At 34.6% G+C, this 24,453-nt stretch overlaps 1 protein-coding gene across 1 annotated transcript in view; it reads right to left on the minus strand.

Moving 5' to 3' along the window:
* LOC141394696 (probable G-protein coupled receptor CG31760) overlaps nucleotides 1-24,453 on the minus strand; it is a 262,519-nt gene that overhangs the window by 190,553 nt on the left and 47,513 nt on the right. Inside the window, exon 3 of the mRNA XM_073969480.1 lies at nucleotides 17,498-18,051. The gene's annotated coding sequence lies outside the window, so the exon portion shown is untranslated. The remainder of the gene's footprint in view (nucleotides 1-17,497; nucleotides 18,052-24,453) is intronic.

Below are 24,453 nucleotides of genomic sequence, written 5' to 3' on the forward strand. Positions count from 1 at the left end.
TCTCAATATTGGTAGAATGAAATTTAACGAAATGTTGTTTGAAGTTGCTACATATAATGCTTTTGTGCACAGCATACGCAGCAATTAAATAACATTTAAGCAGAACACAGAGTATTTAAATTAAAATGTGTTTATTATTCTTCATAAAGTAATTGCTAAAATTCCTTATAATCATCTTAATTTATAGTCGTTGCTATTTACTTTGTTTAATATCACTAAATCTCAATATATATAATTATAAAGTATACAAAAGCATTTGCACACAGACGCATGCCTTTAGCGTTATTATAACTCATTCCGAATAAAACAATTAAATAATTGAGCGCACACATAGTTTGGTGGTGTAAAATGGGAACAACAAGGCCTCATCGGTGGCCTTATGTTTTATGGATCCAAGGAGAATACAACAGATTGTAAGAAATATTTTTGCAAAACATAAAAATTGCAATTCAAAGCTTTCAAAAAAATTGGGTTGGCAAAATGTTACTTATCAATTGAATTAAAATTAATATGGGAAAGAATTAGTCACACGTAACTTTAATTTTTGCTTAAGAATTTTCTCAATAATAAATATACATTACAATGGGCAAAAAAGGCTTCCCATAATTTCCACACCTGCCTTGACAAGGCCCCCACTTCAGCCGCTACTTGTTAGAATTTCATTATGCATTGCCATAATAAAATTACGCTCTGTTTCGTTTTTCTTCAACTATGTAAAAAGTTTAATAAACGAAAGTCAATTCCAAGTATTTCAAGATGAAACAAAGCAAATGAAACTTGAGATGCAATGGAAATGTGTCTGACAAAAATATGTGGATTTAATTTATTTTAAATAATGTTATCTTAACCGCACACACACCACATTCAAGTGTAAATATTTAATGAATTTTAATTATTATCTAACAAGTAAAAAAGTATCAGTCGGCTTTGCCGACAGAGATATACATACCTTCAGCCTGTGTGGATTGAAATACTATTTTTCCACAAATACCCTCCACCATAAAAAAGTCTTAATTAAAATGGAATAATTAGGGTCCTTTCACAATTTTAGGTGTAACACCTTTTGGACAATGGTGAGTATATTAAAAACCCCGAAGGACAGATGCGCCGTGAGTCGAACTTCCGCGTTATGGCGTGATGAAGTTTTTGCCAGAGACCCTGTAAGCCATCATTAATTAGCATTATATCTTTGTTTGTTGTTTTTGTAGAGCACTTAAACAAATATATAACGCTAATTCCTGATGGCCCTCAGGGTCTCTAACAAAAATTTCATCACGCCATAACGCGGAAGTTCGACTCACGGCGGATCTGTCCTTCGAGGTTCATAATATACTCACCAAGGCCTTTCTTCCCCAAGAGGAATTTTTCGTGCCCCAGACTTTCACCTCCATTTCGTTGCACAGTGTTATCTAATCTAAAAAATGTGTTCAGCTAGGTGAAAGGTACCACCTACGGGGCTATATCAAAGAGTCAACCTATCTTTACATTTTTTGGCGGAAAAGTTTTATAGCTGCAGGGAACTTCAAGAGTCAAATCGAGGGTAGTTTCATCAAAACAATGTAGACCCTCAAAAATGGACCCATGTTGACGAATTTTAGTGAAGAAATTTCGTGACCACTGAAAATTCCCGAAAATCGGGAGGTAAAGTTATATGGGGGGATATACCAAAACATGGACCTATATTGACGATTATTTTTGAATAGACAAAATTGTAGCTAAAATTCTCAAAATACCGATCATTACAGATAGTTCGGTTAAAAATTGCAGCTAAAATTCTCAAAATACCGAAAATCGGGAGATACCGTTATATGGGGGCTATACCAAAACATGGACCTATGTTGACGATGTTTCGTTGGAGATGTTTTATGTCCACTGAGAACTTTAAATGTCAAAATACAGCTATTTCGGTTAAAAACTGTAGCTAAAATTCTCAAAATACCGAAAATCGGGAGGTACCGTTATATGGGGGCTATACCAAACATGGACCTATGTTGATGATGTATCGCTGGAGATGTTTTATGACCACTGAGAACCTTAAATAGCAAATTACAGCTAGTTCGGTTAAAAATTGTAGCTAAAATTCTCAAAATACTGAAAATCGGGAGGTACCGATATATGGGGCTATACCAAAACATGGACCTATATTGACGATGTTTCGTGGAGATGTTTCATGACCACTAAGAACCTCAAATGTCAAATTACAGCTAGTTCGATTAAAAATTGTAACTAAAATGCTCAAAATACCGAAAATCGGGAGGTACGATTATAAGGGGGCCATACCAAAACATGGACCTATGTTGACGATGTTTGGTGGAGATGTTTCATGACCACTGATAACCTCAAATGTCAAATTGCAGATAATTCGGTTACAAATTGTGGCTAAAATTCTCAAAATACCGAAAATCGGGAGGTACCGTTATATGGGGGCTATACCAAAACTTGGACCTATGTTGACGATGTTTGGTGGAGATATTTAATGACCACTGAGAACCTCAAATGGCAAATTACAGCTAGTTCGGTTAAAAATTATAGCTAAAATTCTCAAAATACCGCAAATCGGGAGGTACCGATGTATGGGGGCTATACCAAAACATGGACCTATGTTAACGATGTTTCCTGGAGATGTTTCATGACCACTGAGAACCTCAAATGTCAAATTGCAGGTAGTTCGGTTAAAAATTGTGGCTAAAATTCTCAAAATAACGAAAATCGGGAGGTACCGTTATATGGGGACTATACCAAAACATGGACCTATGCCCATATCCTTTGGGATATAAGTTTGTTGATCACTAGGAACCCTAAGTGCCAAATTATAGCTAATTCGGTCTGCAAATGTGGCGACGAACGTCAAAATACCTCAAATCCGGAGGTACCGTTATATGGGGGCTATACCAAAGAGTGGACCGATATAGCCCATCTTCGAACTTGACCTGCCTATGGAAAAAAGACCCTCGGGTGCAAAATTTCAGCACTCTGTCTCAATTATTGCGGACGCTAGAGTGATTACAACAGACGGACAGACGGACGGACAGACTGACATGGCTAGATCGTCTTAGAATTTTATCCTGATCAAGAATATATATACTTTATAGGGTCGCAAATGATTAGTTCGATGTGTTACAAACGGAATGACAAACTTAATATATCCTCCATACTATGGTGGAGGGTATAAAAATGTATTCAGGGGATTTTCACAATTTTGGTCGTATGAACCGACAAAAGTATAGATAGTATTAAAGCTCAAAAATTTGCGAGGATAACGACAGATAGGGCTTTTTTATCATGCTAGCCTACGAAAAACATAATATCGCTGTAAAAAGGGCCACTAGGAAAACCTTCGGTAAAAATGTCCAAAGGATCCTGGAACAGACCCTTAACCACACAAAAATGTTGAACATTTGTGTGGGTGGTACCACAAGGATTGGACAGATAGGGCCCAAATTTGAACATGAACTAAGTTTCGACAATATTTATAGATCCAATGTTTGGACCAAATCGGTTGCTACGTCTATGAGAAATCGCGCGTACCATTTTAGCGAATATTTTCGAACTTTTGTGGGGGAGGTACCGGAATGAGTGGGCAAATAAGCACCACCTTCGAATTTCATCTAATATTCGCAGAAATATTATAATATCCAAATTGTGGACGAACGCAGTATTCGATTCGAGCTCTCCAGCCACTACATAGGGTGCCATAGGTGCCGCTTTCGAGCTATTTTCTCAAGAAGTATGGACTTGCCCCTGAAAAAACTTTTACTGTCGTAATTGAAGCAGCGAATGCAAGTTGCTTAAACAAAAATCAAAGTGATTCGAGAACAGGTCTTAAAGTGAATTTATCCAAAATTTTGTGTGGGAGGTACCCGAAGAAGTGGAAGTGGAATTAGAACCTGATCTATAGCTGGTAGATATATTAGGATGTGTAAAGTATGGACCAAATCGGTGACTCCCATTAAGAGTTATAGTGCGCACAATTTTTTCCGAACATTGAGCTTTTGTGGGGGAGGTACCTGAAGGAGTGGACCGATATGGCTTATCTTCCAACTTAAACTAAGTTTGCACAAAATATTACGAAGGCCACATTTTGGACCGAATCGGCAGATCCGTTCGAGAGTTATATTGCGCTCCAACTACTACACACGGTGTCATAGGGGCTTTTTTGTACCTTCAGGCTGTTTTCTCAGGAAGTATGCACATGCCCTTGATGAAACTTATACCGTCGTATGGGGGGCCGTGATCACAGGTTGCTACAACAAAAATCAAAGCGATTCGAGAACAGGTCCTAAACTGAACTTTTCCAAAATTTTGTGTGGGAGGTACCCGAAGGAGTGGACCGATTGAGTACATATGGGAACCCCATCTAAGTCTGGTAGAAATTTCACGATGTGCAAAGTATAGACCAAATCGGTTACTTCCTTCAAGAGTAATCGTGCGCACAAATTTTCCTAACATTTCCGAACCCATCTTCGAAATTAAACTAAGTTTGGACAAAATATTACGAGAGCCAAATTTTTGACCGAATCGGTTGATCAGTTCGAGAGTTATCGTGCGCTCCAGCCAGCCAGACAGACAGACGGACGGACATGGCTAAATCAACTCCAAATTGTCTAAAACACATTTCGTCCAAACATACTTGGGGTCTAAAACCATTATTTCGATGAGGCACATTTTGCCCGTATGAAAATGTATATACCCTCGTTAGCATAAATGCTGAGGGTATAAAAACACATACATACATACACATCTCTTAAATATACTGTTTGGGAGCCACATCAAAATAGTGTCTTTATTAACAACATTTGGTGCAGATGTTTCCTGTCCATAGGCAACTCAAATGTCAATGTTCAACATAATTTGTTGAATAACATGACTAAAACGCTGAAAATACAGGGAATATGCAGGTACCGTTATATGGGGGCTATACCAAAACACTGTCCTATGTATGTCACCAATTTCAAAATTATATCGCCGGAATCAGAATCACATGCGCTATTGCGATACAAATATCAAAACAATCCTCGAACAGTCCTTTACCCAATCCCTGCGGAAGATTATGTGTGTGAAGATAAATTGGATTTCAAATTGGAAAATGTAATTTTAGCAAAGACGCGAACCCTCAACTGAGTGCTGTTAAGGAATTAAGAGATCTCTGTTAAAGACTTAAGGGGTTATCCCTAGTTGTGCTGGCCAAAAAAAAAACTCAATTTTTATAATTTTTTCTGAAACAACTACCAATATTTTTAGGTAAACCTTTTATTCCAGTGAAAGTGTACATCTTAAAATAACTTTGGAATTTTTGTTGTTGGAAAATATTGCACAGTTTTCTTGTAAATGGCTACCTGCGAAACCCATTTTTTGTAAAAGCGTTTTGCGGTGCCAACGCTTGCCCGATCTTCATATGTTTTGGGTGCGAGTTTTAAGAACCTAATAATCCTGTCTTTAAGCGAGACAGAATTTTCAAAAATCTATTTTAACGAAAAAAGTGACCTGTAAAAGTGAAAATTTCGATTTTAACGAAAAAAATTGACCGATTTTTTACCCAAAAATCGGCCAAAAAAAATTAGAAAAAAACCTGTCTCGCTTAGAGGCAAGGTCTTTATGTATTTAATAAGCTCACCACAATATACGAAGATCGGTCTATCCGTTTTCGAACTATCGTTGGCACCGACTTCAAAAATGGCATTTCGAGAAATATGCGTTTTAAGTTTTTATTTCGGTTTACATGAATAAAAAATGTATTTTTGGTAAAATTACAAGGAGTCATCTATTCCTGGTCCATACAGCTTGTAAAATGGAAATTTGGCCGCACGTCTCTCTGCCAGTGCAATTCGTGCTTGGTCGATGCGTTTTGTCCACAACTCACTCCAATCGAGCTCAAATAAAATAACAATGGTTTTGTACCTTCGTAAAAGGACCAATGTAAGCTGCTAAATTAAAACGAGTGCTTCACTTGAAACGTTTTTGGGACAAGTTTTCCAAATAAGTTGATTGAAGCTTTCGTTGCTACTTTGATTGAAGCCGCCGACGCATCTTTCGAGTAAAGGCTCTTTACTTAGATCGTTGTATATAGGTCTAATAACATCCAAAACATTTGATGGAAGTGGTCTGTAATCGTGTGTGACAGCCTCTTTCTTCACCGGTTGGACATCTCTCGTGACGTGGATTTGTATCGCTTGAACTGTAAATGATCAAATGTCGCCCATATTGCCTCATGAATTGAATTCGAATGGCGTCGAATTGCAAGTCCATAGTAGACAGTGAGCTTGCCAATAAATTTTCCTGTCAACATTCCTTTGCCTCCAAGCTTTTTGTTACTTTTTACTAAACTTCGAAGGCGGGACCCCATACGCTTTTGAACGTGTCCGATACATTCCTTCTTTATGACTTCTACCTCGCCATATGGATTAGAATTTAATAAAATTTATTTCAGGGAATTCCCAACAGGTAGCCATTGTGAGGTACATTAAAATTATGCAAAAAGAAGTGGTATAATAAACCAATAAAGTACGCCTAAACACACAAACCATACGGGTTCTCCAATTTGAAAGGCCATATTTCAGCCAATTTTGCTCCGAGCGACTTGAAATTTTTTGAGGCACACTCCAAACTGTACTTCAAAATAAGCCAATAATTTTTTTTCGATTTTTTGAAATTGACAAGTAGGGATAACCACTTAACAGAGCACTGCTGAGGCTAAATTGAAATCGGAATTTAATGACAAAATTTAATTTAAGAATGAAAATATTAAATTCGTTATAATATGTTAGAAATATTTAACTGAATTCAGGGAAAGTGTAAATATTTATTTATTATACAATTTAAAAGTTTAAATATTTATACACGTGTAAATTTCTAACAAAAGTGCCCCGACCAAAGCTGCTAATGGGCTGCTAAAGGGTAACTACTTTGGGGCCCCCGCCCAGCAACGGTAAGGGCTGGGTCACGGGATATTTTTTTCTGGAAAGGGCATCGAATGTCCATCTAGCCTCTGAATTTCAGGAAGCTCCAGATATATTCAGATTTTGGTAAAAAATTATATACCCACTACCAAGGCTGCTAAAGGTAACTACTTTGGACGCCCCCGCCCAGCACCGGTGAGGGGGGTGGTTCGACGGGATATTTTTCTGGAAAGAGGATCGACAGACCATCTAGCCTATATGTTTAAAGAAACTCTAGATATATTCAGATTTTATATACCCAAGGCTGCTAAAGGGTAACTACTTTGGGGCCCCGCCCAGCAACGGTGAGGACTGGGTCGTCGGAATATTTTTTTCTGGAAAGGGCATCGAATGTCTATCCAGCCTATGTACATATTTCTGAAAGCTCCAGATATATTCTGATTTTGGTAAAAAATTATTTTGTATACCCACTACCAAGGCTGCTAAAGGGTAACTATTTTAGGGCAACGGTAAGGGGTTGGTCGACGGGATATTTTTTTCTGGAAACGGCATAGACAGATCATCTAGCCTATGTATTTCAGGAAAATCTAAATATATGGAGATTTTGGTAAAAAAAATTGGTAAAAGTTTTCACTTTATCGTGCTTTTAGCGCATGGAGCAGAACTCGAATAACCGAAACATAAGAACAAATCGACAGCGGTATTCATTTACAGTTCGAAAAATACTAAAATTATAAATATGTTCAACTTGTGGATTTGTCATTCTATAGAGTAAACGACTACAAGCTTTACAAATGGTACCATATGCACCACCCCAGGAATTGGATTAAACTTTACTTAACTTTTGTGAAGGAAGTACCCGAAGGTGTTGTCCGGAAGAAGTTGTCGTTTGGAAGATGTTTTACAATGTGTAAAATTCCAGTCAAATCGGATACTCAATTCGTATGTTATCGTCATTTTAGTTGGTGACGGACATATTCTCAGAAAAAAATTTCGAAACAATTCGAGAGATGGGCTTAAACTGAACTTGTGTGAAAATTTTGGAATTGTGTGTGGGTGGTACACAAAGAGGTGGACCGAAGAAATATAACAAGTGGCAAAATTTGGAAGTTATTAACCTCGAGAGTTATTGAACCCTTCATTTTCGCGAAAAAAATAAAGCTTTCTTTCTGAGATACCCGAAGGATTGAATCGATATTTACGACCTGTGTCTAAGATTGGACCCATTTTTACTAATAGAAAAGTTTGGACCAAAAAAATATACTAGTGATACTGTTCCGGAGCACAACGATAAACGTAGTGTACCACATTTTGGTACACTAAAAACGTTGGGTACCGCAGTCGGAACACTAAAAATCGTAGTGCTCCGCAGTCGGAGCACTCAAAAATAACGTAATGACAATGTACCACACACGAGTTTATTATGATTTGTGAGAAAAATTAAATATTTTATGATTTTTGAGATAAGTACAAATTAGGACAGAAAAATACAGATATACCTGTTAAATCCATGTATATATAAATATTAATTAATATCGTTGGGAACTTAAGTACAAAATATGAAAAACATTGATTTGGTTGTTGTACAGCAGTGCACTAAAAATTATAGTGTTCTGACTGTGAATACATAAAAAATACCACACATGAGTTTATTATGATTTGTGAGGAAAATTAAATATTTTATGATCTTTTTAATAAAAACAAATTAATAGAACACGTAAAAAACCCCTGATTTGATTTTTGGACAATGGAGCAATAAAAATCGTAGTGTTCGGCAGCGGAGCACTAAAATCGTAGTGGTAGTGGTAAGGTAATCTACCACACAATGAGTTTATTATGATTTGTGAGGAAAATTTAATATTTTATGTTTTTTTAATACCTACAATTTAAGAAATAAAAATTAGTAAGAAATGTGAAAAACATCTGACTGGTTTTTGGACAATGGAGCATTAAAAATTGTACTGTTCGACTGCGGAGCACTAAAAATCGCAATGTTCCGACTGTCGGATAACTAAAAATCGTAGTGTACCACGAACAAAACCCTAAGGTATTGTATCACACAATGAGTTTATTATGATTTGTGAGGAAAATTTAATATTTTATGTTTTTTTAATAAATACAATTTAAGAAATAAAAATTAGTAGGAAATATGAAAAACATCTGACTAGGTTTTGGACAATGGGACACTAAAAATCGTAGTGTTCCGACTGCCGGATAACTAAAAATCGTAGTGTACCACTTTCAAATCACTAAGGTAATGTACCACACAATTAGTTTAATATGATTTGTGAGGAAAATTTAATATTTCATGCTTTTTTTTTAATAAATACAAATTAAGAAACAAAAATTAGTAGGAAATTTGAAAAACATCTAAGTGGTTTTTGGACAATGGAGTAGTCAAATTTTATTGTTCGACTGCGGAGCACTTAAAATCGTAGTATACCACGAGCCTCCGAACTATACGAGTAGAATACGAGTAGAAAATATGACAAAATATATTTGGTAAAAACTTTTATAAAACCCTATTTATTACATTTTCTGTTACATATAATCAAAAATATTACACGTTACTGTGGTTGCACATTTAGACGCTCAGTATGTATGTATCAGAATAACAATACTTACTGTCATAAAGATGTACATTTGCGTAAAAAAATTGTCTTCTTAATCTTCATGAATTATTTATTTTTTTTAATGTGAAACAAAACAAATAATGAACGGAAAATATTGATAACACAATGTTTGCCGAAATTGTACCTGTAACTTTTTGTATCAAAAACAATATTCCTCAATGAATGCAGTTGAATAAAGTATGTGGATTTTCCCAAGTAGACTTGTACGTTAAAAGTCACTTATTATTTTAGGGAAATTGTACCTGTTGATATTTGTACAACAAACAATATCACTCAATGAGAATGTGCAGATTTTCCGCAAGTAGGATTGTACATTTAAAGTCAGCTTTATGATTTCGGGATAAATATAACCACACACTTATTATTTTGGGGAAATTGTACCTGTTGATATTTGTACAAGAAACAATATTCATCAATGAAATACGCGGATTTTCCACAAGTATTTAAATTGTTGCGTTTCTCACATTTTATACTAATTTTTATTTCTTAATTTGTATTTAAAATAAACATACAATATTAAATTTTCCTCACAAACCATAATAAACTCATGTGTGGTACATTACCTTAGTGTTTTTCACATGGTACACTACGATTTTTAGTTATCCGGCAGTCGGAACACTACGATTTTTAGTGCTCCACAGTCGAACACTACGACTTTTAGTGATCCAGTGTCCAAAAATCAAATCAGATGTTTTACACATTTTCTTCTAATTTTTATTTATTAATATGTATTTATTTATCCTAAAAACATAAAATCTTTAATTTTCCCCACAAATCATAATAAACAGACGAGTACCTTAACATATTTTTAGCGTTTCGGCTCGTTTTTATTTATTAAAAAATATATATAAAATATTTAATTTCCTCAGAAATCATAATAAATTCATGTATGGTGCATTCATGTATGGTTTCAAAACGTGGTACAAAATAATCTTTAGTGCTCCGGCAGTCGGAAAACGATGATTTTTTTGCTTCATTCCACAAGAACTAAATATTGTTTTTTCATATTTTTGACCAAATTTCGCAACGTGTTTAACTAATTTAAACATACATGGGTGTAACAGTTTATCTTAATTTTTATTTCATCAAATTTAACCAAGTATTTAATTTTCCTAAAAAAACAGTACGATTTTTAGTGATCCGCAGTGGGAACACTACGATCTTTAGTGCTCCGCAATCGGAGCACTACGATTTTTAATTCTCCGGCATGCGGTACACTACGATTATCGTTGTGTTCCGGTACAGTATCACTAAAATATTTTTTAGTGTTTGTGTTCCGGCACGGTACACTATCGTAGTGTACCTATCCACCTTGGTACGGTACAGAACGGTACGGTACGATACAATAGTGTTTATTTTCGAACACTGGTATATACCCTCTATGGCTGAAATATTCAAAATTCCTAAAGTTGGGAGGTACCGTTCTCTAGTAGCTATAACGAAACATGGACCTAAACCTACACTTTTCTACAGAAATGTTTTGATCCTCCAACGAAGACTATAATGTGGGATAATGCGACTAAAACCTTGAAAGTAAAGAAAATCTGGCGGGACGGTTTTATGGCGGCTAGTCAAAATATTGCAAAATGTATCTTGATGGACAATCGGATGGTCACCGTTATTTCAAATTAGATTTTTATGCTGATCAAGAGTATATATGTAGTACTGTAATGGCTTTTCAGTTCTATGTCGATATAATGATGTCCATCTGTTCGTAATTTTTTCCTTGGTTGCACCATTTTTGAGATACATAAGTTTAAGTTGGGAAATTGCAGTCTTGACATTGTTTTGTAAAGAGACGATACATTCAGTGAATTGTCCCAATCAATATCTCAAAAATGATAAAACTTTCCATTAAAGACAGTCTTGTAGAGAATTTTCACTGCTATAACATTTTCTGTAATCTCATTTCAATAAGACTTGCCTTTTTCAAGCAAAATCGTGAAAACCTAAAAAATCCCTACAAATGTTAACTTTATTTTTAACCCGATTTATTTTTAACCCTCTTAGCACCGAGAATTTTTTTGTGAGAAAACTTTAAATTTTTTTCAATAACGTTTTTCTCTAAAACCTATAGTTTTCCTGCAACCGGGCCTTCTTTCGTACTTATATGTACTAAATGGTACCAAATTTGCTACAATTTGGATTTGGGAGGACGGGGGCTATATCCAAATCAGAACCGATTCCGATATAATTAGACACATTTATTTCTTGACCGAATTCAGTCACTCATTCCAAATTTCATCGGAATCGAACATATATAGCGTGTTTTGTGCAGCAAATACGTGAAATCGGCCGAAAAAATATATGTGAGCTATATCTAAACAAGATTTCGATATACAGTCGAAATCGCTTATAACATCGGTCCATAGACCGTAAAAATTCGGACGCTATAAGTGATAGTCGTTATAAAGGTTATTAATATTAAGAGGTCAAATTATATTATATGACTTTTGGTTATAAACTGTTTTATTAAGTAAATCAATAAATTCAATTCAATTTTTGTACTTTTTCATTCTATCTGCTAAACCTAAATAACGACGGGACGTACACAGATATTTCACCAACCTACCAAAACAACGCTCTCTGAGCGTCCGTATTACCCAAATACGTTGAGTCCCAAATCACATTTAAGGCCTATACCTATATACGTCCGTATACCCAGGGCGTGTGTGCTGAAAAAAGTAGAACACATGTATTCTTATGAGAACTACCGAAATACGTCGCGCGTATACTTTTTGTAAGTTGAGCAAATTCGACTATGACAGAATAAGATTAAATAAGTTTTGGTCGCTGATTTGGTGTTTTAAATGTGATTTTGTACTCAACGTATTTTGGTAATACGGACGCTCAGAGAGAGTTGTTGTGGTAGAAAGGTGAAATATTTGTGTACGTCCCGTAAAACAAATAATTTGCCTTTGCAATGAATTGTATTTCATGTTTTGTTGGGCTTTTGTTTTTAAAATACAAAACACACACACATACAAACAATAACGTTCTGTCAAAGTTAAACTTTTTCAACTTACAAAAAGTATTCGCTCGACATATTTCGGTAGTTCTCATAAGAATACATGTCTTCTACTTTTTACTCCACACACACCCTGGGTATACGTCCGTATATAGGTATGGGCCTATACGGTAAATTTCAAATATCCTTTACAATTCCATTGGAAAAAATTTAAAATTTTTTTTGCGAGCACGTCGGCTGTTTTTGGTTTGTTCACAAAATTGGATGCTGCGCTCAAAAGTTATGGGTTGCTTTATTCTATTATAAAGAAATAATATTTAAAAATTCCCTTTGTGATGTAATAAGAAAATGTATATATAAATCGTTAACAGAATTTGATATCTATCCGTAGATGCTAAAATATTTGCTAAATCGGTTTTTATTTTCGCGGAAAATCAAAAAATAATGAAGAAATCTTGGAGTACATTTTATTTATTCTAACTCACAGTCCATAAAAATCTCTAAAAAATAACTTAAAAATACGTACAGAATCTAGACAACGAGTAGAGAAATGTGAGACCAAAATTACAAAGATTGGGTTTATAACTTGCATATTACAGCAACAATAAAAGACGAAAACGTACTGTTGGAAATTATTTCAAAAATATATTTTTTGGTTTAATACGAAAAATTGGAAAAACGTTTTTGGGAGTAATTCTACTATTTCGCTAATTTTCCATACAAAACCTAAAGTAGTTTGCTAAAACTTCTACAAGGAAAATAGTTTGTCATCGTGAAAGTATATTTGCTTTCTGTGATAATCAATATAAATAAGAAGTAGAGAGTAATAATGAAATTACAACCAAAGAAAAAAACACAAAATTTAAAGAACGTGTAATTCGCGAATCCTTTAAAATCATTCGTTAAAATCATTCGCACGCGACTTTCGGATACAGCGAGTGCATCTCTATCAATATGTATGCATTTATCTATGTTTTAAACTTTGGACTCTTATTACTAGGAAGCTGTACAGAGCACAGTCATGAGATATACATCAAACGACGTGGAATCACGAGTTCTACAATCCTACAAATTGTTTGGATAATTATCTTTTTTTTTATTGATTCAAAAATATCAGTTTTCCAATTTATTAAATGGTAAACCCCACGAAGCTTTTTGAGTTTTGAATGGGTTTCCAAAATACATTCTTTGTTGTAACATCTTCTGAGTAAATAAATTTTTAAAGAGTTTCCACTATTAGGCATGCTACTGACCCTGGCGGTTATTGAAATTCTGGTTCTGTAGTATCCTCAATTTCTTCATTGCGCCCATCAAAAACTTCCAATATTATGTAGTCGTCATCATACATGGCATCGATGGCAACTAATTTATTAATATCTTTTACTTGTTGGGAGAAATGAGAATAGAGATGTCTTCAAAATCGTTCAAAGGACCATTAATACCGCATAATGAAAATAATTAGCAATGACATAAGACGCTAAACTTTTCCAGGCTTCATCTACCAATAACACTGCATCGAACACATTTAATATCGTACTTCCATCCTTACCTATTATTACTCTTCTGACATGGTGCCCGGACATAACTCCCACGGACATAACTCCCAAAATGATTTTGGGCGTTATGTCCCCTTTGGCAGTTATGCCCGTGAAGCAAAGCGGACATAACTCCCGCAAAAAACGCGGACATAACTCCCAACGATTTTTTTATTTACAAAAATATTTCACGCTTAATTTATGAAATTAAGGACCATTCGACGAAGACATTTCGTATTCATATTCATTATTAATTTTTTTATTATAGACATGTAATTAAATTTTTTCTTAATTCGTAGTAGTAAAAAAATGTCATGTTTTTACAAAAATATTGTATTTTCTTAAATAGTGAAAATATTTTTGTAAAAAATTGCGCGATTTTTTTCAAAAATATTTTCGCATGCGGCGCTTTCTGTTTTCAGGAAAATATTTGCATATTTTTACAAAAACGGTTTTATTTCTTACATAGTGAAAATATTTTTGTAAAAAATCGCGCGATTTTTTTCAAAAATATTTTCGCCCGCGGCCTTTTTTCGTTTTTCAGAAAGTATTTGCATACATTAAAAAAAATTTGATTTTTTTAAAAAGTGAAAAAAAATTTGTAAAAATCGCGCGATTTTTTCAAAAACATTTTCGCTTGCGACGCTTCCTGTTTTCCAGAAGGTATGTGCATATTTTTACAAAAACTTTAGACCTCGAGCTTGATCAATTTATTTCATTTCAAACAATTATAAAGGTCGAATAAAAAAACCAAAAAAAAAAAAAAAAAAATTCAAAAACTTTTTGTTTAAATAGTGAAAATATTTTTGTAAAAAATCGCGCAATTTTTTCAAAAACATTTTCCGCTGCGGCGTTTTTGGTTTTTCAGAAAGTATTTGCATGTTTTTACAAACAATTTTTAATTTTCTTAAATAGTGAAAATATCTTTACAAAAAATCGAGCGATTTTTTTTTTCAAAAAATTTCGCCTGCGCCACTGTTTTAATTTAAAAAAGGGTAATTGAATTAAATACAAATTTTAAATTTTTTAAATATATTTTTGTAAAAATCACACGATTTTCTTTTTAATATATTCTTCGGCGCTTTTCCACTTCTGACACATTACCAATTAGCTTCGTAAGCCTCCATTCATCGTAATGGCTACTAAAAAACAAAAAATATATACACATCCGGCTGGCAAAGTTTTGTTGAAATGTTGATTTGTATTGGCTACTACTTAATTTTCTTAAAAATTTTGAATCAATTATAAATTGTTTTATGAAAGAAAATATAACTTCGAAATAAAATTTATTTTGTAATTTTCTTCTAGATTCGAAATAAAAATTGTATTTAAAAAAAATTAAATTTAAAAAAACGTACATAACTCCCATTGGGAGTTTTGGGATTTATGTCCGTGGGAGTTATGTCACGGCACCAAGTGACATTGGGTGGCAAAAAGTCAAGTTTAATTGACTTACATGACAGTCGTAATTCACTTGTCTAACCCCATCTTCGCACATGTTGTGCATATGTTTGGTGGTTTGTTGTTGTTTGAGTTAAAACAAATACATGCAACAAAATATTGAGAAACATTTTTCTTCTTCGTATAGTTCGACGTTATAACCGATAGCAAAATTCAAACAACCGATATGACGATGTAAGCGATAACGTCATAAACGATATTTATTTGTGTGGAATATATAGGGTCGAAATTCTGGACTTTCCAATTTCGTCGTTATAAGCGATATGACGTTATAAACGACGACGTTATAAGTGATTTCGACTGTAATTTGCCACATTTATTTCTAGACCGAATGTATTCACACATTCCAAATTTCAACGAAGTAGGACACATATAGCTTGATTGATGCAGCAAATACGTGAAATCGGCCGAAAATATATATGGGAGCTATATCTAAATCTGAACCGATTTTGATATAATTTGGCACATTTATTTCTAGACCGAATTTAATCACACATTCCAAATTTCATTGAAATCGGACATATGTATATAGCGTTTTTGGTGCAGCCGAAAATATATATGGGACATATATCCAAATCTGAACCGATTTCGATAAAATTTGGCACATTTATTTCTATACCGAATACAGTCACACGTTCTAAATTTCATCGACATCGGACATATGTAGCGTGTTTGGTGCAGCAAATACTTTATCCCAATTTGAACTTATATATCTCAAAAATGGTAAAACCTACGGAAGTATCATAAAGGTCAGTCTTAAAGAGCATTTTCACAGTTAAAATATTTTCTCTAAACCAATTCGGTAGGACTTGCGGTTACCAAGCAAAAATCGTGAAAACCTAAAAAACCCCTAAAAATTACATATTGAAACGCGATATATTTAAAAAGCGCTCCGTCGATTTTTTTAGTTTATTGATTTTTCTTATATATGAATATTGCAATTTTAGAAGCACCTTCCATTTAAAGTTGGTTCAAGAGAACCGTGTTGGGATTTCACTAAAATTTAGTACCTGAGGAAATTGACAAAAAGGGAGAACGTCGCGCCCAAACCGTCCTATATTTTGACCTATTTTTTGCTTTCCTTAGATTCAATATGTTTACTATCGAAACCCATTAGGCTGAAAGCATTGAAAATTCTTTTAAAGAAGCAAATTTTATTCGTGAGAAGCTTATGCACAGTGGTAGTGGTTCAGGGTATCACATGGTCGGCTAGTCCCGATTATAGTTGCTTACTTTTTAATCTTATTCTTAAACGGATTTACTTATTTATATTAGTTTGCGATTTAAAGTCTCTAATGTCCCTCATCAAACACATACAAAATTGTTTTCTAGTCTTTCAAGACAAAATTTTAATTTTGGTAACATTTATAAGGCAAAAATATTAATGTCATTGTTTCAATTTCCGTTTATTTTCAACCAAAAAAAATCACATGGCGTATCTTGAATGAGAACTTTTTGTTCTGGTCGATCTTTAAATATTAAATAATAGCCATCCATGTTATCTCCTTTTCTTTGAGGAGACCTTTAATGAGCCTGTTCGTATCCTTTGATTTGTTGACAATGTCACCCAACAACAATGAGAAGCGATTAATTATTTTTCATTCTTTACTTTAAAACAAAAGAAGTTTTATTAACAAATTGCCGATATACCAAACATAAAAGGGAAATTCAATTGTTTAAAATTCTCGCCTTGTGGAAATACTTTCAATTATGACCTCTTTCTTTCATTCTAACCAAACATACCTTAATTACCTGGAAACTTTTGTGCAGGATGCCAGCACTTGGATCCCAACTCTCTTCACCAAAAGGCGATATTTGATTTAATTGGAAAAAATGCTATGAAAGTGCCTCTTTCAAAGTAAAGCAAATTGAACCCTTAACTGAATTATAAACATATTCGTTAACAGAAAAACAACAACTTCAATCTAAAGGTGACACAATGTCCTTTCTATTCCTTTTCTGCTCAACTAGGCAACTTTAACGTTTATGCGTAAAGGGACTTACCTTTCTTGTTGTTGGCTTCAAAATCAATTCATCATCGCTCGCAAAAGGGAACCTTTAAGTTTTCTTGACGCTGCCGTAAATCCGTAACCCCCTTGCAAATGTTATCCGATTGAAATGACTTGTAACAGTGGGGAGGAGAAGGAGTTGGAGTTCAAATATACCGCACATTCAATTCAAGCTGTTCGTTCGTTGGTTCGTCACCCTGGTTTGAGTTGATTGCAAATTGTTGTCGATGCCTGGGTCTGTGACTGTGTTGTTATGTCAACATCACATTCAACTATCTATCTCTCCTCGCCTCGATTTATGTGTTTCTCGGTGTTGATGTAGATTCGTGTTTGAGAGCTATTGTTTTGGCACTGTTGACACAAGAGCCATGTCAGACCAGACCAGGTGTATGTCGTAATATAATTAAATTCTTTATTTTATATCTTTTAACAAAAAAGTTTTATTTCGATTTCTTTAACTTTGTCTTATGATTTTCATATTCTTTTCGAAACAAGGAAGTTTGTTGGATTTTGTTTTGTTCTGTGACACTTTGCCAGTTGTTCGTTCACCTGCAAACAATACATACACAAATGAAATGTTAGCTTTTAATAATATTATTTTTGTTGTTTTTGCTGTTGATAAGGTATTTAGACAGTTTGTTTTAATTGAATTTCATTTTCCACATTAATATTTAATTGATTCGGACATAATGTGATAAAAATGTCATAAAATGAAATTTAATGGTGATTTGCACAATTTAATAGCACTCAAGTCAGAGTTAAATGGTTTGTAAGCTTAGTCTTTTTGAAATTTAGTATTTAGTTTTCGATTGGGGTATAAAACATTCTACCTCAAATTGACGATATATGTCTATGTCTTCATATAGCCCCCATAGAGCGGTACCACCCGATTTTCGGTATTTTGAAGGTTGTGACCTCAATATCCCACAGGAATGGTTGAAATTATGTATATAGTTTGAGGTATAAAACTTTCCACCCGAAATTTGTCGGTATAGGTTCATGCCTTCATATAGCCCCATAGAACGGTACCTCCCGATTTTCGATATTTTAAAGGTTGTGGGGTCAATATCTCACCGATGTGACTAAAAATTTGTGTATTTATTCTTCCATGGGGGTATAAAATAATACGGAAGAGAATTATCAGCATAAGTCCACGTCTTTACATAGCCCCCACTGAAGCGTACCTCGCGGTTTTAAGTATTTTGAGGGCTGTGACCTCAATATCCCACTGCTGAAATTTGATATTTAGTCTTCGTTGAGAGTATACAACTGTCCACCCGAAATTTGTCGGTATAGGTCCATGTCTTCATTTTCGGTATTTTGAAGGTTGTGACTTCAACGTCCCACATAAATAGCTAAAATTATGTGTTTAGTATTTGCTGGAGGTATAAAACTTTCCACAATTTGTCGTTATAGGTCCACGCTTTCATACAGCCCCCATAAGGTGGTACCTCCCGATTTTCGGTATTTTTAAGGTTGTGTGCTCAATATCCCACCGATATGATTAAAATTTGTTATTTATTCTTCCATGGGGGTATAAAAAATCTGGAAGAGAATTTTCAGTATAGGTTCACGTCTTCATATAGCCCTCACTGAAGGGTACCTGCCGATTTTCGGTATTTTGAGGGTTGTGACTTCAATATCCCACGAAACGGCTGAAATTTGGTATTTAGTCTTCGTTGAGGGTATACAACTTTCCACCTGAAATTTTTCGGTATGGCTCTACGTCTTCATATGGCCTCATAGGATATCCCTTCAAGTGTTCAATATTTTGAATATTGCACCGAAATGTCTGAAATTTGGCATTTAGTCTTCGTTGGTGTTTCAAAACTTTCCTCCAGAAATTTCTCGGTACAGGTCCATGTTTTGATAGATTCCCTTCACGGTGCGCCTTAACTAATTTTAAACGAAAGGTGCTTACACCTGGAAAGTTTTTTCGTATTCTGAAACTACAATGTTCATAGATGAGAAAAAAACAAAAAAAATCGCCGGAGGGATTTTCAAATAAATCGCGAACAAAGTTCAAATTTTTAGGCCCTTATTATGTTTTCACGATTTTGCTTGAAAACCGCAAGCCCTATCAAAAATGGATTAGAGAAAATGTAGCAGTGAAAATTCTCTACAAGATTGACCTTAATGGTATTTCCGTAGGTTTTACCATTTTTGGGATATAGAAGTTCAAATTGGGACAATGCACTGACTGTATCGTCATCAAGGGTGCACCTTAACTAACTTTAAATGAAAACCGCGTACACAGGGGAAGTTTTGTGGATTCTCAAACAGCAATGTTCGTAGATGAAAAAAAATCGAAAAACAAGAAAAAATCGCTGGAGGGATTTTTAAATAAATGGCGGTAAAAGTTCAAATTTTTAGGTTTATTTTAGGTTTTCAGGATTTTGCTTGGAAACGGCAAGTCCTATCGAAATTTGACTAAAGAAAATGTAGTAGAGGACTTTCACTGCTACAACATTTTCTTTCGCATTGTCCCAATTTGAACTTCTATATCTCAACAAGTAAAAAAGTATCAGTCGGCTTTGCCGACAGAGATATACCCTCAGCCAGTGTATATTGAAACAATTTTTTTCCCAAAAAACGTATATATTTAGGTGGTTTTAAAAATTTTGGGCGTTTGAACCAACAAAAATGTTGATTAGGATTAAAGATAAAAAATTTTGCGGAAGAGATATTAAAAGGAATGGATCGACATTGACCATTATGAAAGTGGATCTCCAGCCACTACATATGGTGCCTATGAGGTTTTTACACCCTTCGGGCTGTTTGGTCAAGAAGTATGGACTTTCCTCTGAAAAAACTTTTACCATCGTAATTGAGGCAGCGAATGCAAGTTGCTTCAAGAAAAATCGAAGTGATTTGATATCAGGTCTTACAGTAACTTATAAATTTTTGTGTGGGAGGTACCGGATGGAGTAGACAATTATAGACCATATTTGAACCCGATCTATATCTGGTAGATATATTAGGATGAGTATGGACCAATTCGGCCACTCCCTTCAAGTGTTACCGTACGAACAATTTTCCGAAGGAGTGGACCGACATGGCTTATCTTCGAACTTAAACTATATTTGGACAAAATATTACTAAGGCCAAATGTTGGACCGAATCGGCTGAACCGAGTTGTCTTGCGCTCCAACCACCTCACACGGTGTCATAGGGGTTTTTTTTGCAACTTTCATACTATTTTATCAGGAAGTATGAACTTGCCCCTAATGAAACTTGTACCGTCGTATGGGGGGCAGTGAATACAAGTTGCTAAAATAAAAATCAAAGCGATTCGAGAGATGGCCCTAAACTGAACTTTTCCGTAATTTTGTGTGGGAGGTTCCCGAAGGAGTGGACCGATTGCACATTTCAGTATGTGCAAAGTATGGACCAAATCGGTTACTCCCTTCAAGAGTTATCGTGCACACAAATGTTCCGAACATTTTCGAACTTTTGTGTGGGAGGGACCGGAAGGAGTGGACCGATATAGCCCATCTTCCAACCTAAACTAAGTTTGGGCAAAATATTACGAAAGCCAAAATTTGAACCGAATCGGTTCATCCGTTCGAGAGTTATCGTGCTTTCCAACCAGCCAGACGGACATTGCTCAATCGACTCCAAATTGTCTGAAACACATTTCGTCCAAACCATTATTTCGATGAGGCACATTTTGCCCGTATGAAAGTGTATGTACCCTCGTTAGCATACATGCTGAGGGTATAAAAATGGTAAAACGTACGAAAATACCATTAAGGTCAATATTGTACAAAATTTTCACTACAACATTTTCTCTAATCTTTTTTTGAAAGAGCTTGCGGTTTTTAAGCAAAATCGTAAACACATAATAAAGCCCTAAAATTGTAAGCTTTGACCGCGACTTATTTAAAAATCCCTCCGGAGATTTGTTGCTTTTTTGATTTTTCTCATCTATGAAGGTTGTAGTTGTAGAATCCGTAAAAACTTTCCAGGTGTAAACACCTTTCACTTCAAATTAGTTAAGGTGCACCGTGCCTTAGAACGGTACTCCCGATTTTCTTTATTTTGAAAGTTTTAGCCACATTATTCATCTGGAACAACCGAAATTTTGTACTTAGACTTCGTTGGAGTTACAAAACTTCCAGAAATTTTATACCGACTCCATAGAACTGTAATCCCGATTGTCCTTATTTTTACAGTTTTATCCTGAAATTTTGTAGTTTGTCTTCGCTAAAGGTATAAAATATTTTTACAGGTACAAAATATCCTGTGCTAAAAGTCAGAGAGTATAGGTCAACGTTTTGGTATAGCCAGATTTGTCTACTAAATGGATTGTTAACTGGAATTTTGTGCTCCCAGAAAATTTAAAAATTACTCGCATAACATCTATGCATATATTTGCGCGTTAAGTCTAGCCGGTATAGCGCAATTTTATGTATTTCGATGTTTTTTGTCAAATATTCGAACCAAGATTGCTGTAATTACGTATTGTTTGTCGCTATTGGTCCATGTTTTGGAAAGAATAACGATGACGCCCCATGTAAACTATTTTAAAGGGACTGTTATCAGTTCAGATATTCTGCTCCTGCAAGGATTAAAAGCAAGAGCCTAATACCTTCATAAACGAAAGGAAACTACTTGTTCCTGTATTAACCCAGTTAAATTAGACATTGAAATAGCAAAAATTCCTACAAAGCTGAACTTTGATTAAAATCTAGGGTTTGTCATGAGAATCAACGTATTTTTTTGCGCTGGTTACGTAAATGTATAATTTTCATGGGCGGCGGTTCCGGTTAGTCGGTTATTCCACCCATAAGCCAGATTACCGAAATAAATTGTACTTTATTGTACTTTATATGGCTTCCGAAAAATATTTCGATGTGTTACAAACAGAACGACAAAGTTAATTATAATAATTAAAATACCTAAAAAATTACGGTATGTACCTTTCTTTGCCGACTTTTCTAACCGACAATTTGTCCAAGATAATTTGTGTTCCCATATGGCGTCTATATTAAAACGTAGACCGTTATAATGGATCAATACCATACACCCTAGGAGTTCATCAATAGGTCTTAAATTATAAATGTTGCGAGCTTTATTTTCATTTCAAAGGACGCACGTGGGTATTAAATAAAAAATATTTTCTTTAGACACAACAAATGTACAAATTTCGGCCCCGAAAAGTGTTAATAATTTAATTTCAACTAAAAATTTTACATCAACGGAGTTCCGAACATAATTGCTACTCACAGTAGCTAGGATTACTTGAGTTTAAGATGAAAGATCTTAAACATATGAGATAAATTCATACTGCCCAGTTTACTTGAAATATCGCTTAGTGTACATTCTACATCGTCTTAAATATTTAAAATCAAAGATTCAATTGCCAAGTGCTACTGACCTCTACAACGTCATCTCAAAGAATATTTGAACTCAAATTATCAATTTTAATCCACGTCTGCGAGACGAGGTTCGCCGGGTTAACTAGTCTATATAAATAAAAATCAAATGTCGTTCGTTGGTAATGGCATCAGTTGAGAACGGCTGGACCGATTGCGATCATTTTTCTGTAAAATGTGCGCCAAAACCCGACTTTTTATGCAAAGAAAATTTGACCATTTCTACAAGAACTACTGAACCGATTTTCCTGAAATTGCCAGGGAATGTACAGGGATGGCCCCCGGTGAAAATATTATGCATATTTTCTTGAATTTTGAAGGTGGCATATTAAAAAAAACGCCTTATCTTTATGAATAAAAATCAAATTGTCACGGTGTTCCTTAACCAAATTTGAATGGAAGGTGCTTATGCCGGGCATACACTGTGGGCATGCAGGACAGCAACCGATGAACCCTTGTGTAAGTGTGTGATTGAATAGTGTGTGGCATTCCTTCAATCCATATTGCAAAAATTATGAATTTTCCTCCAGAACTCGATTTTGGGTTGAAGTTTTCCAAATTTTTATTTTCCTCACAAATAATATTTGTTGTTTTCAAAAATTATTTGTTTGTTACTTGGAAAATAAACAAAATTCAACGGATTGAAAGGGGTTATTTACAAAATCAAAACTATTTTGATTTCTATCCTGCCAAAACTACTCCCAAATACATTGACAAAAACTTCAAAATTTACTAATACTATTACAAATGCTGTCCTGCATGCCCAGATTCTGAAACTACAATGCTCAGAGATGAGAAATATCAAGAAACAAAAACAAAATCGCCGGAGGGATTTTCAAATAAATCGCGATTTAAGTTAACATTTTTAGGGGTTCTTTAGGTTTTCACGATTTTGCTTGGAAACCACGTATCCTATGTAAATGGGCCTATAGAAAATGTTGTAGCTATGAAAATTCTCCACAAGATTGCCCTTTATGATATTTTTGTAGGTTTTACCGTTTTGAGATATAGAAGTTCATGTATCGCCTCCTTATAAAACAATATCATGCTCAGTGCGCCTTAACCAACTTTTGATGAAAACCGCTTACACATGGGAAGATTTCACTGATTCTGAAACAGCAATGTTCATAGATAAGAAAAATAAAGAAAACAGAAAAAATCGCCAGAGGGATTTTTAAATAAATCGCGATCAAAATTCACAATTTCAGGTTTTTTTTAGGTTTTCACGATTTTGCTTGGAAACCGCAAGTCGTATCGAAATGAAATGAAAAGAAAATGTTGTAGCTGTAAAAATTCTCTACAAGACTTACCTTTAGGTTTTTTCTTGGGTTTTACCATTTTTGAGATATAGAGGTTCAGTTCAAATTTTTAGGTTTTTATCTTAAGTCTTCAAGATTTAGCTTGGAAACCGCAAGTCATATCAAAATGGGACTAAAGAAAATGTTGAAGCTGTGAAAATTCTCTACACGACTGGATGATTTATTTTTTTCTAGGTTGTACCATTTTCAAGATATATAAGTTTTATTTGGGAAATTGCAGTAATGACATTGTTTTATAAGGAGGCGATACAGTC

The sequence above is a fragment of the Musca autumnalis genome, unplaced genomic scaffold (assembly GCF_047663935.1).
Source record: "Musca autumnalis isolate F117 unplaced genomic scaffold, ASM4766393v1 scaffold_2, whole genome shotgun sequence".
Taxonomy (NCBI): Eukaryota; Metazoa; Arthropoda; class Insecta; order Diptera; family Muscidae; genus Musca; species Musca autumnalis.